The 15,069-nt window shown below is 35.4% G+C and overlaps 1 pseudogene; it reads left to right on the forward strand.

The window, feature by feature from the left end:
• Positions 1-15,069, forward strand: part of LOC136281745 (protein NLRC3-like) — a 37,308-nt pseudogene that overhangs the window by 16,694 nt on the left and 5,545 nt on the right.

Raw genomic sequence — 15,069 nt, forward strand, 5'->3', positions numbered from 1 at the left:
AAATAAATACTGAAAATTGGAAAATCCCAGCTAAAATTCAATGAAATTTATTTACAAGCTTAATTAAGGTTTATATGTAAAATACTTTTGATTGTATATTGACATCAACATGTTGTAATATCAGGATGGAATTTGATTCATTTTTATTTTCTTGAAAACTTCATATAAATTAATCCTCAATTACAGCTATTCACGTGAAATAGTCCTAATCTGTTGATTCTTTTCCATGAAATACAATATCTTAAATTACATTTATGGCAATAAATACTATCTGTCTAAAAATAGTCTTTAAATGAATCATTTATTTTTGGATGATACAAATGGTATTTAACCCTTTCACTCCCAGAGAAGGCTTTGACTTGATTTTATGTAGTATTTGGATAAAACTCTTGTGTGTGAACACTCAAATGTAAGCTGTAAAGCAGCACCTTCATGATTTACTCTTTGTTTTTGTTGATTCTGCACATTGAAATTCAAAGATTTCTTCTCAAATTTTGACCTAGCACTCTTGGGAGTGAAGGGGTTAATTACAGTTAGATACAATTTACTTTTTAATTAAAATCTTGTTGTAACTGTAACAGTAAATTAGAATGAGGTTATCTTAAACTGCAGACTTAGCCGCTGTTTGTCTTTTTTTCCTGGGCTCACAGCTTTCCCTGTTGGCCTTGAATTAGGTTGTCTGCAAGAAGCTTAACCATTTTGTATCTGGATTCCATGACATCTGAATTTGAAAAAAATATATATACATATATATGAATATATATTAAAAGCACAAACAAGGCCCTAGATAGCTATAAGGAAAAGAGCATTCATTGGAATCTCAATTTAACAAAGTGCATTGGGATTGGGAAATCTCTGTTATATTGAATGACTTTTATATTGGAGTTAGTATATCTAACCATAGATTTTACTAAAAAAGGGCTGAATACAGTATTTTGTTTTTACCAAGGAGGGCTTCTTTATGTAATAAGGTTTGTTTAATCACAGTTTGTATTAATACAAGATTCATAATTATGAGTCTTGAATGTTCCCAAAATGTGACTAAAGTAATCTTGAAACCTTACTGATATATTTATTTCATTGTAAAGCATAAGCTTAAGAAACTGCAGCATGCAGGTGATCGATTCGATTCTCAGAATTGTTCTAGTTTTCAGTTGCGCCGGGCGTTATGTAAGCTTAATTCAAGCCTTTATGTCTATTCTTTGATAAGATTTTGATCACGTAAAGAATATCGCAATTTTTACTCACCACAAACTTTCAAAATTATAGCTTCATAAATGGCCACTCGAGCCTTGTTTGTACCAATATGTCGACTTTTTTTCTTTTTTTTAACTCCACGGCGCCAACGACTTTCTTTTCATTTACAACGCTCACGCTGTTCTCGTTTTCCCATTGAACCACAATAAAACCTTTCTTTAGAAATGTTATATTAGGCAAAACAGTTGAGAAGAGAAATAACTTCACACACGAGCGAGATGAAAAGTACTCCAAAGATGAGCGCCAAATGGAGTCTTCTTTGTTTCCGAGCACGAGCATGATCACGTGGATTTTTTAAGACTTTTCATTGGCTAGTAAAGTGAACCGCTGGCTTTCAAGAGAAGCGCACAACTTTATTTTGACTACTCCGACCGTTTTTCTGCTTCTGGACGATGGACACATTGGATCCATGTGCTGACGGTGATATAAGTAATGATGTGAGCTCACACTGTGTAGAAATAATCGATCGTACAACAAATGCACGATTTGAGGCCGAAAGTTGAGTTGTGCTCATGGCAAAGGTGAGAAATAACACAAGCCAATCACAAGTTTGAATGCAACTACAAATCGTCTTTTATCCTTATTTTTAAAAAAGAAGGATACCACATTAGGAAGTATAAGAGATACATAGATGATCACAGTGTATCAGTACCTAAACCGCTATCTCGATTCCTCAGTCTGTCGTTTCCACTGAACTTAAAGCAGTGGTGCCAACAGAGGAGAGCGCGTCTCACAAAGGAGAAACATTTGTACAAGAGACAGAAGCAACTATATGCGATTACAAAGGTGCGTTGGAACTCTGGTCCACAAATGGTTATGCACTGTCCGAAGTATAAAACAATTTTGTTGATAGCTGACAGACAGGGAAGAACAACAAATAAACTTTAGAGCTGTTATTATTGAAGCGTGACTTGCACTTTTCATTTTTTATATAAAGAAGGACCTGTATTTCACACCAAAATGAAAAGAAGTAATATTTTTTGGGAGATTCAGTGATTGGGACATTTAAGAAATTAGATTATGAAAGGAAATGTTTGATGATTTTGGCACATCTGTGATCATGAGACATTTTGCATCACAATAAAAACTTGTATTATTATGGAATCCAAGAGTCCTTTGAGGGTAGAAAGCAAATCTGTGATATGAATACATTGGATTAATTGGCAATTTGCATTTAACATAATTGACTGCTGCTTCATGAGAAAATCCATATTAATTTAGAGATTTACTTACTGTAAACTTAGTTTGAATAATAAATTTCATGATCTTTAAGTCATAAACATATACATGTATGTATATCGCTTGGTAAATGTTGTATAGCATACCTTTTATTGAGCCAAAGTTTTAAGCCTCTAACATTACCCCTCTTCTTAAAACCTTCCCATTCAAGGTATTGAGAATTTCTTGGAATTAATTTGGACCTCAGGGTATTTAAATTGCCTCAGATTCAATTCCCAGAAATTCCCAAGAATTCCACCCTTCTTAAATTATAGGTAGTTTGTATAGCTGAGAATTCCTAGGAATTTCAAGTCCTCACACAACTGGAGTCTTCCTTTCCCAGAAATTCCCAGTAATTCCAAGCTTTTCAAATCAGAACTTATTTGCAGAGTTGGGAATTTTTGAGAATTCCAGAAAACTGAGAATTCATTTTGCAAGGGTATATATCTACTAATTACAATATGATAATATTTCAAGGATTTAATAGTAGAGATTGTCATCCAATAAGAATAATAAAAATTTATTTGTAAGATATATGATCATTTGCAGAGCTGATCCCCTTTGTGTTATTGTAAATCAAAGAGCACAAACTCATTGCCATACATTGTTGTCCTGCATCAATCATGTTTTCTCAGTCTTAAGTTTAAAAGTTGAGTCGATGTTGGCTATATTAAATGGGTTATAAAGTTTCAGATGGTGTCTTCTCATGTTTGCAAATAATTGAATTTACTGGAAGGTGAATTGTTGCAACATGTTAACATGAAATGCAACAACAAATTTTAGTGATATGTAACTAGGTTTCATTTGACCATTTACTGGCAAGTCTTTGTATTTGTACCTATTGTATTTCAACCCAACCACTTTCCACAACACCATTACAAAATAATTAGTCAGGGATATGGAAAATTTGTGGCAAACACATATATGCCTTGTTTGAAGAGTCATGTCTATAATAAGCTGACAGGATTAAGAAGGGTGCATGTGGGAATTAAGGCTCTCTTGTTTGCTTCATTAATTTGCTAATCACTCCTGAGTTGGCAATGTTTTGACGAGCTCGGGCTGTCAGGGGAAAGGAATTGAGGATTTTAGAAGGCAGTGACTTTCTTCAAACATGGAAACTATCATCAGGCATACTTGAGCCTGGTAGCTCATTCTCATTCTGATAAACTAGTTTTAAGAAGGATACAATATTTTATCACATAAACTTGATGCATAGGCGTTACAAAAAACCTTAATTTTAACTAAATTTTACCGCCAATACCAATCCCTACACAAAATAAAATGTTAGGAGGATCAGAGGGAAAAATAATGTACCATTCATCTGCAAGATTTCATGTAATCATCTTATTTACATGAATATTTACTGATACTAGGAGATCTAAGAATATTCAAAAGAATTTATGAAATTTGGTTGAAAAATTAGATTTCAGCATAGGCTGGATAAACAAGATTCTTAAAGGAAATGTGTGTTAATGAAAAGTTAGGCAAACTTTTTTGCAACACCTCCCTGTACCTGTATGGCACTTAGTAAAGTCGTTTGCAGTAGTCATAGTCCAACTTTTATTTGTTGAAAACACACTGCATGTTCAAGCGTGCGATGACTTTTCAAATTTTGATGCACACCTCAAAAGGAGAACAAATTAATTTCAAGTTTCTACTCATTCAGTTTAGGTTGGTGAGGAAAAATTGAGTCAAACATTCATATGACAACAGGTTCAAAAACTTTTCGCAACTAATTTATAAGGTTGGCCTATCAGGAACAATAACCTTTATGTACAATTTAGACCAGGTTTGTACTGATAATGCACTAAAGAACTATCTGCACAACTCTCTTAGTTTAATTTTTTAATCAACCTATAAAGCTAAAGCATTCTTATTCTTGCCTTGTGCATTATGTGGACACAATTAATTTAACTTTCATGCATCAAAATACAAAAAATGTTCTCTCCATCTGTGTCCTAAACATTACAGATGGGGAGGAAGGTCAAAGTAAAACATGAATTAAAATAGGAGGGCCCCCATTAATTTCAATCCCAATTAAAGGAGGATCCTTGTTCTTCCAGATTCCCACACTTTAAAACTCGTATCTTGTGGCCAATTCCTTATATCAATGTTTAGTTTGGGTATGTTGCATTGGAAAGAAACACCATGCATTAATGAAAGCTTGAGCAAGATTATTTAATGCAATGTAAATAATAACATTACCTGTTACAATGTGGTAACTTAGACAGCAAAATTATGTAATCACACAATTCCAAGAAAAGGAAGTCAGGTTATTGACTCGACATCACCTGCTTCAACTTTTGAGGGTTTTAGGTACAGAGAAACAGATATGGTAAACAGTTACAATTAATACAAAGTTATAAATTACAATCGATCATCAGACCCCATGCATCCCTGAAAAAAAAGGGTCATTTACAACCATAACTTCTCCCAAATGTTCAAGCTTTCAGGAAATCATTAATTTTTGTCACTAGGTGGTACTGTACTTACAATAGTTCTACTGACAAAAAAGCATTTTTCTAAAGTTATCTCATAGCATATCACTGAACGGGTCATGTGGAAGGTTCCTGCATGTGGACTGACATTTCAATTACCTCAGCAAACTGTAATCATCAGAATTGCAAGCCAAAGTGTATTTACCAAGTGCTCAACTTTCCAAATTAGTCGCCTAATTGTTACAGTGGAGTTCACTCCTTTTTGAGACTAGCCATCTTCAGCTTGATCATCCGGTTACATAGCTTGAATCAAAAGTTATTAATTTTTTTATAACCTGCTTGATCCTTAATTTTGCTCCAGAAATAGTAAATGGCATTGAAGAGAAAGTAAGAAAGTTCTTGAAACATTCTATATTAAATGAAACTTTGATATGAATGTCGATTGCGACGGCAACGAAAACATCTGTGAAGCTATAATTATAACAATTATACCTTTCCATGTAAAAAAAAAAAGCGTAATGAAGCATGATATGATTAAATTTAATCTCACCCAGTTTGAATGTAGAATCCAAAATCTATTTAACTTACTAGTGAATAGGGAAAAGCTAAAAGTGTGTTTCATACCTCGATCTGTCATTCTAAAATCAATCACACCACAACTTCAGTGTGAATTTTTTTGATGATGTGTACTTTTTCTTATGGACATCTATTTTTAGTATCTATCTTTTTCCAGCTGACATCTGAGAAGAATCAAGTCCACACTGGTAATTTGACACATTGCAGGCCAACCCTACAACTGATTAAATTTTATATGATAAAAAACATGAAAGGCAATAGAGGAAATTAGGTAGCACAATTAAAGTTTCCCTTAAGTATTCTGTGATGTTTTTTCTATCATATGGTAAAGTTCACACTTTCCCTCATTTCACTGTCTTCTGTTCATTTGCTTGTGAAATGGTTGCAATGCAAATTTCTTCAAAAGAATTTCAATATTTTCATACTTAGGCAATTATAATAAAATGAGCTAGCTCGTTGTTGCCGCTTAGTGACAGCTCTGTCTAGAATAAGCCTACTATCAGTTTGAGGTATACAGTCCTCTGACCCTTCACTTACAATTTTTCAAACATTTTCTCCACCATTTGTTTAAGGCCAGATTTGCATTGGAGCTGAGGAACAACAATAATTTGACTTCCAACCAATTTGTTTAAATTAAAACAGTTTTCCTTCACAACCAATATCCGTGGTCTGCATGAAGAAAAAAAATCGAATGAAAGTTTCAATAGGTTTGCTAACTTTCTTAGAATTTTGCTGTCTATGCGAAGCAAAATTGGTGCCTTTTTTCTCTGAAATGAGCAACATTAGAGTAAAGATTGAACTTCTGTTAGCAGCCTACTGTTTTATTTCGGTTCCTATAATAGTACCAAACATGGAAAATTTTTCAGTTTTCAGAATGCTCTTTGGCTGACAGCATGTTGATTTATTTCAGTGCGAATTAAAAGCTGAAATTTAGAACAGAAAGTTTAAATGTTATCTACTCTGTTAACAAGCAATATGAGTGTATTTGTTTTGCAATTTAGAATAAATGATCACTCAATCATGTTTCAGGAGTTTACCCCTTCCCCCCACCCCCTCCACCACAGGTTCTTGCAAAACAGTAATGAATAATTATAGCAATGATTATTACAATTTATTGCTTATTTATTCCAGAATGCATTCGGAATTGCTTGATTACCGAATAAAAACATGATTCAAATTGTTCTCAACCATTTACAAGTCGTATTCGCTCCTTAAGAATCTTATATCTTCGTATCTGTTAATGAAGAGGGCATCGTGGGGATATCCAGAACAACTGGTATTATGGTGGATCCCGCGTACAACGTGGAACCATTAAAGGAATGCTACACGAGATGAACACCAACCCTGGGGCGATTTAAGGGTCACTGAATACTCTATATTCATATTAGTGAGTACAATTTGTCGACATCATTTGATAAATACGTCATTCTTTTCCTTTGACCAAAAGCCTATGTACCTTGCAAATAATGGTTTCCCAATGGTAATACCTTGGAAACGTGTCTTTTCCTGCAAATGATATTCTGCTCATACGTGGTTGTGCACAAGTTAGCCTGAGGGAGAAGGAATATCATCTTAAATTGTCAGCGGGCCATTTTGGGAAATAATGTGGAAAAGGAACATTGTTAATCAAATAAAAAAGAATTAAAAAATGATATTTTTCTCAACCTGGTACATAAATTGCAGCTCTGAGACCCCACTTTTGACCCCTCATAGAAGCATCATTGGTTCGTAACATGTGCTGCAATTGCATGTGGCATTTAGTTTCTTTCGCGTGGAAGCAAAATTGTTCTACATTAGAGTTACAATGGAAACTCTGATTGGTTGGTAGCATACAGTCGATATACAATAGCGTATGAAGTGTAACCAATTTCTGCAGCAGAAATTAGGTTCTCATGTCGAGTTTAAACTCTGCCTAGTTTCAAAGCCCCTCGTCCGCGAAGTGTTCTCAAATTCTTAAAAAATCAAAGATAAGATTCTTATTTTGCAAGTTGTTCCAAAAATGGATGATAAAACAGTTACTGAATTCGGTTTTAGCATTATATTATGAATTATCAAACCTCGCGTCTGTGTTATCTGCCTCGGCCTTCGGCTTCGGCAGATAACTCAGACCCCGGCATTGAAAATTTTGTAATGCTCAATCTCGTCCAATAGTTGGTCATTATTATTCAATTGCACTAAGTAGAGTACAAATAACCGGCAAATCGAGTACAGATTTCCTGTGATATTGTACAGTTGCTTATTTTGTCCTGTAAAAAGCATTTTCCCACTTTTTGAGAATTGCCCATGAAATAAAGGCAGTTGGACACTAAATAACTTAGTGGACGTTTTGGTGTGTAGTATCACTATGTATTTTTACTCATAGTTTGTATTTTTGACTCGCCTTGCGGGATCGTCAAAATATGTCACAACTCGTCAAAATATTTACCGATACTAAACACCAAAAATTGTGATAAGATATACTTTTTCGATGGAAGACCGTACACGACAACATTCACTGCGGTTCAATTCCGTACGGGCCTGAATTTTTGTCAGGTCTTGTTTTCAACTACTAGTTCAGTTTTGTGTTTATAGCTGCGAGGATCTCTTATATTCGTTTCTCCACCGCAGTGCACATATATGATTTTCATGTATCTACAATCATTAAATATTGGTGAGTTTTGCAATTGCTTGGGGCAATATTTGGATTTTAAGTTTTCCTTTCAGCCCAACGAGGATTTCGACAAAATTTATGTCTCTGAATCAATTCTGTCTGCGATGGTATCGCACCTTTTTTTTTTCTTTACTCCTCTTCAAGTTTTCGCTTCCTTCCGACGAAGCCAGAATGTGAATATCTAGTCTCGTATTTCAGGTTTTTATTTCGGGTTTCGTATCAAGAATGTCGTTGAATATTTGCCTAAGGGCTGGTTAAAATCTCTGCGATTTCAGTAAAATATGGTGATCGAGGGGTGAAATGATTTGAATGTCTTGTTAACCCAAGCACCATAAGTGTGTCTTCATTCAAATCGCAGGCTGATAGTTTGTCACCAACCGCAGTGATTTTTTAATCAAAAGCACTACCTTCTTCAGTGATTTTATACCTTCCCTTGGTACCAAGTGATAAGGTTTTTTCGTTTACATCTGTCAATCTCAACAAATGTGCAGCTGTAAAATTTTCCGTGATATGGATCCGGGATCCATATCACCAAATACCAAAGCGCCATTTACTTGAATGTGTGGTATATACTAACTGGTTTTAGTTTAGAGCTACTCGCGATCTATTACAAATACTGCAATCTGATTGGTTTTGCTATTCGCTGTCTAATCCGTGATAGATAGTGGGTAAACTGAACACTTTAACAGTTTGCCGTTGTAAATAAAATAAACAAAAAAACACTGACCTGTCTTTTTTAAGAACTAATACATTTGGACTGAAACAATTAGATCATTCGCTCTCGATCTTGCCCTCATCCATGTCATCAATTATGAAGTGATACAAATCTCGAGCTCATCTGACCGTTAAAGACTTTAAATAGAGTTAAATCTAAGTGTAAAAAAGGGCTTTTCTGGAAGAATGCATAAAATTAACTGAGAAAATAAGAAAGAAAGAAGGCGTAGATGGGTAGGTTTAGAGATTTGACTCGGGTATTTCATCATCATACATCATTATCGTTGTCTGTGATGTCTTCTTTATTCTGCATTTACGGTAGTTTTCACCCTTGCGAGGATTTGCAAAATAAATGGTACCTTGTTTAATTTCGCGGAAAAACATCAGCCATGACAGTTCCCGAAAATTCTTTCGAAATGTTGTAAATCTTTTATCATGGAAATTACTCACGACCGCATGCACGCGTGACTTTTGATGCGACATGAACTGATCCACGATACGTTGTGGTCTGTGAGCATTTCCACGTTGCGATTATACTTTGGTACACAGCGGCTCTGGTAGATGAAAGGTGAGAAAACTTGCTTTACTATTCGAGCCTTAAATGTAACATTTATCGCTATTTTACTTGGTTCTGTTATTGTTAAACTGAAGGTGGAGTTTAATACACTTATGATCATACTGTAAATTTAAAGCTTATTTATTTTGTGATCATCAATCAGTGATGTTCCGAGATCGAAACAGCCTTTTACGATGACTATAGAGTACTTAGAAAGGGAAAAAGTAACAGTTGATCTCTTTGATGTGACTGGACGAATTTCAGGTGCCTACTTTGAAAATGTGTACATATACAAAAAATATATCCTCGTGGCTTACGTTGAACTCGACCATACCTGTCTCGATCTGTTGTCGACTGATCAGCAAACGGGAAATAGTTTGCCTCTAGGTTTGTCGTCACTTCCAAATTTATTGATTTGTTCATTAAGAACTTTCAAAGTTCGTTCGCGAAAAACGTGGACAAGGAATTTGAGAGGAATTCAAGTTTGGTTATTCGACACAACTAGATTAAAAATTTTCCTTTTTAACTTTCCGCAAAGTTGTTTGTTTTGAGATTGTTGCTTCAGTAAACGTTTAACTTTCCAGCTGGAGAACTTGATTTTTTTAAACTTTTACAGTGGAAACACAATTACTTTCTTCTAAAGGAGTCCTATCAGTTGAATCATTTTGATGTTTTTTGGATATCTTTAAATCATTTCGCAACAAGAAAGGTTTTGTTAGATGTCTTTCAATCATTTCGCAGCAAGGTTTGAAAACCTTTTCAGTCAGTTAGCCATGAATGGCTTTGCGGTTATTTAGCGAAGTTTCTCGACTGATATTTGATAAAATCAGGACGTTTTGCCTATGTGATCATTGTATGCTTTGAAATAGCTCTGTTTTACTCTGACAGTGACGATTGAATTTTCTTAACGGCTGTCTTGTGATCTACATTGGCGACAGCTCCATGCTAATGCAGGAAACCGTAAATAGTTTTGAGGAGGTTATGCAAACGAAACGGAAAGTAAAACGTTGCATTTCCCAATCTTCTACGGAATCTTTGTATATTACAATTAAGACTTACTTTTCAAGCAAAAGTTTTCTTCTCCGACTCTTGATTTCTCGTTAGATTTTGTAGTCTTCGTCAGATACCTTAATTTCTTTGCATTTGGGTGCATAACAAACAACGCATTTTGGGAATTATATTTAAAAAGTATTGTCTCATAGTTTCAAAATAATGCGGCACCAACTCAAATTAAACGTGAAGGATACAACAAAGCAACTTATCAGAGAGATGGAAAAATGTAAGAGAGAAAATCAACTAAAATCTGCAGATGAACCACTTCAAGGATTCATCTTTGAGTTTACAATATACAAGCTGTTCAGTTATTTTGCTGTGGTTCTGCCCAGATGATCATGAAAAATGACTTTCTGAAAATTATAATCTTGTAGAATACCAAACAAAATTTGCGGATAAAATTAGCCAGTTTGAAAAGCAGGATCCTTTCATGAGAAACGGCTACTTTCCCTATGAAATCAGTTTCCGCTTTGAGTCATGCGTTTGGTAGTAGGACTTTAATTATAGGATCACTAATTGCAACCAGTGATTACTTGAGTTCATAGAACACTTCGAGGAGGTAAGAGTAAAATTTTGTCTCTCTGATTAGATCGGACTAATGAACGTATCTTTGCTCTACAAATTTTTTCAAATAAAGAAAAAATTTCCCCGTTGCTGCCATTAATTTGGCCGTTCCTGTCTCAATATGTCATCAACTGGGATTGCCCTGATTCTGTAAGTTTGTCATCACTTTCCAGTTGATTGAGTAGTTCATGAAAACTCTTGCAGGTCATTTGAAACATAATTTCTCATACGCTTATAATCATACTGTCTATTCAAAGCTTTTTTACTATGTGATCATCACTTGCAAGCGGTGATATTTTGAGATTGAATTAGCTTCATACGAACACTATGGAGCACTTTCTCTGTTTCTCTCTCACTCTGTTTCGACCGGACGGATGAATTTACGCTTGCTTTAAAAATGTACACATATATTCAGAAGAAATTTCCGTGTGACTAACGATCTGTTGTCGACTGATGAGCAAACAGGAAAAAGGGTCGCTCAATTTTCGATATAACTCTCATTGACTGAGTAGTTCATAACGAACTTTCGAAGTTCATTTAAAACAAAGGTGGACAAAGAATTTGAGGATTTCACTCTCCGTATTCAACTTCCCCGCCGAGTTCTTCATTTTGCAAGTATTAGATCAGTAAATGTTTCACTTTGTCTCCAGCAAGAGAACTCGTTCATTTGAAACATACGAAACGAAACTGAAAGTAAAATTTTATTTTTCTCAATCTTGACAAAATATTTGTATATCGCAATGAAGACTTCCTTTACAAGGAAAAAGTTTTCTCTTAATCCTGGTTTATTGTAAGATTTGTAGTATTCGTTATTTACCTTTATTCTGGTGCTCTTGAGTACTCAACTCTGTGATAACGTATTTTGTCGGCAATCAGCCGAATCACATTTAAAGAAGCAGTATAGCAAACATGTCGTGCCAAATCATCCTAAACTTGAAGGATTCAACGAAAGATTTGATCAGAAGCTGGTAAAATACAAGAGAGACACTAATCTGTAAATGCTTCCGTTAAAGCTAAATGTCACCGCTTCCGATAGAAGCTACGAAATATTTTCTGGTTAGATTGACGCTTCAGTGATTAGTTCCTTTTAGACAGAAAATTATAGTTAGCGCTTCAGTTCAGGATAAGACCTTGTGTGATCAAGATCGTTTTTTGAGTAGAAGACAAGTTAGACCGTAATCTTCGAGGTAGTATTCAAGATCCGCGAACGTTGGTGAGCAGTAACTTGTTTTGCGATTATGTTGCCTCTGAGTTGTGATTCAAAACAAAACTTATTGCTTCTTTTTTATCTTTCTTTTGGTTCTTTTAATTGTCACGTGCGCGTTTCCAAAATAGAGATTATTTGTGAACTATGATCTCACAATACTTAGGTAATTTCTTCACGTAATGATTTCAGTTGACCGTTTCCTGGGGAAGTAGAAGAATACCCCGATAAGAGGGAAAAGGAATCGATAAAGAAAAGATCCTATATCGGTTTGGTGTCTATCGCATGCGCGTGTTTAAATCCGGGAATCGAGTTTTCAACTTTAGCATGAAAAGAAACATTTACATAGTCAACTAAAATATTGACACGGATTGAAGATGAAATGCATGAGGGATTAACCTTGGAACTTTCAATATGCAAAAACCGTGATGTAAGTTTTTTTAACTGTGTGGTTCTGCCCAAATGGTCATGCAAAAATACTTTCAGCTGTGCTAATCTTCTAAAATACCAAATACCGTAACTTTAAAAATATCTGCTTTGAAAAATAGGATCCTTGTGTGATAAAAGGCTAATTTTCGTGTGATTTTAACTGGCAAAAATCAGTTTCTGCTATAAGTCACATTCAATAGGAAAACTTACATTGTTTTTGCACCAGAGTTCATTCAGTTCGATGCAAATTTTTATTAATGCATTATTCTAACTGTTACGCACCGACTGTTGTTTGAAAAGAAAAACAACCTGATAACTTCTGTCGGATTGTACATAGTTTGCTAATTTCAATAAAATATTGAGAAGTGCGACTCACAAGCAAACAATATCTATAGATCGTGGTTGGTGTTTCATATTTCAACAACATGTACCTCTGCTGCACACGTAACTTGTCAGTCTGGCAATCAGTCCTAATAATATATTGAAAAGAATGGAGAAAGTTAGAATATACCAATTCCATATAATGCATCACTCACACCATTTTACGATTTAATTTTGTTTGTGCCTTTCTCTTTTTCAGAAATTATGACATCATCCCTTTCTTAAATGCCACATCTTGAAGGAAGAAAATTCAATTGAAGGTATGTAGACATCCAGTTTGCACTCGTGACCTATGACGTCCCCTTGTTCAATCTGTATATTTCGATTCTTAGTTGAATTACCACGTGATTAAGGTTCTATTCTGTATGCGATCTTTTTATAGGGAGCTTGAAATTGTTTTCAAAGGCAATCAGGTTTTTTAATTGTTTGTTTTGTTTGCTGAATATTGATGGTATTGTTGCTTTTGCTTATGCCGCATTGGTAAAAGCCAGGCATAACTGCTGTTGGTAATTACTTGACCCTTTCACCCCTAAGAGTGACTACAAACATCTACTTTCTCCTTTCAATATCTCCCCTGAATCACACATGAAGGTCACAAGAATGAAGGAAATGATCACCAACTAAAGAAGTTTTTGATTGTTAAACAAGCTCTCCTTGTCAGCGCCTTGAGAAAGGTATGATGAACAGTATGTACTTGTGACGTGGAGGTGGTAAATGGTAGAAGTTTTTGATGAGGTTTATATTCGGTTCCAATGCCCATAGTAATGATTCACTTAACAGAGATTCACCACAGAGAGGTACACGTTTGAGTCAAGGATTGATTCAAAATTACACTTTACCCTCATTCAGTACCTCGCTGCTAGCCCTTCTGTCATCTCATGATTATTCAGGGAAACGATATAAAATGCTTATCAGGAACCTGTGATGAACTACTTCTCATGGTATTCTAACTGGTGGGAGGAGCAATGATCCAGGCTATATTATCCTATAGGAATTGGGATGGCCTTAATTCTTAATAGGACGGTAGGCCAATTCACTTCGACTCAGCTTTTCGACGTTCCAATAAGGCTGCTATTGGAGAAATAGTTGTGCATGTGGCGAAGTGTGGTGATAGGTTCTAATTGGTTGTGTCGGGATGTTTGATCGATTCTGGAGCCTGATGTATGTGATTGACCTCGTAATGCTTCCCAAGTTATCAAAGCAGGTGACTGTGATACTTTGTGGGTGATATTGGGTATGTGGTTTTGGTGTTACTGGTAATCATATAGTTAATGTGTTCTCAGTGGTATTTGTGAGGAATGATGATCCAGTTCCTTTTCTGTTAATCGTCATGTAAATGATTACTTCATTGTAAATAATAACAGCACGTAATTCTGGCTCTGTATTAAGTGTATGTTTTGGTGTCAAGTCGATTGTAAATACATTACGTTGACTTTTGTGTCTAACTGAATAACTGTTAGTGGATGTTTCGTGGATTGTACTGTTATTGATATTGGTGGCTCTATTATACTTCTCTTGTCGCGGTTAGTGCCGGTGGTTGCTGTAGCTTTCATCTTCCTCTTGCTTTAATTATCCCGAAATGTAGCTTCACACTAATCGAGGAAATGTAATTTCGAGTAGAATAGCATAGCTAAAGGTAAACTCGCGGTCTGATTGGCTATCGAGGAGAGGGTATTTAGTGTGGAATTGCGCTTGTGCATGAAGGGATATTGCTGACGTGGGTCGCAAGCAAAAATTGTTGCTATCGTGAAAACGAAATAAGGCAGACGAAAAAAGAAAACAGAGGCAAAGAATATGAACCAAGAACATTACAAACTTACCGCAATGGTTTACGAAGGTACTTTCTGGAGCGTTCATGTCCACCGGCAGTAGACAACTTCGACCTCGAAAAATCTTCAGCCATTGAGTTCGAAGAAGTTTCAATGATGTTATCCATGAAGAAAAAAGATTTAAAGCAAAAAGGTCTTGGCAACAGTTGAAGTTGAAACAGAAGATATTGAAAAGATGTGGTCGTCAGGTGCAATCGGCC

This window comes from Pocillopora verrucosa, chromosome 6 (genome assembly GCF_036669915.1).
Source record: "Pocillopora verrucosa isolate sample1 chromosome 6, ASM3666991v2, whole genome shotgun sequence".
In the NCBI taxonomy this organism is placed as follows: Eukaryota; Metazoa; Cnidaria; class Anthozoa; order Scleractinia; family Pocilloporidae; genus Pocillopora; species Pocillopora verrucosa.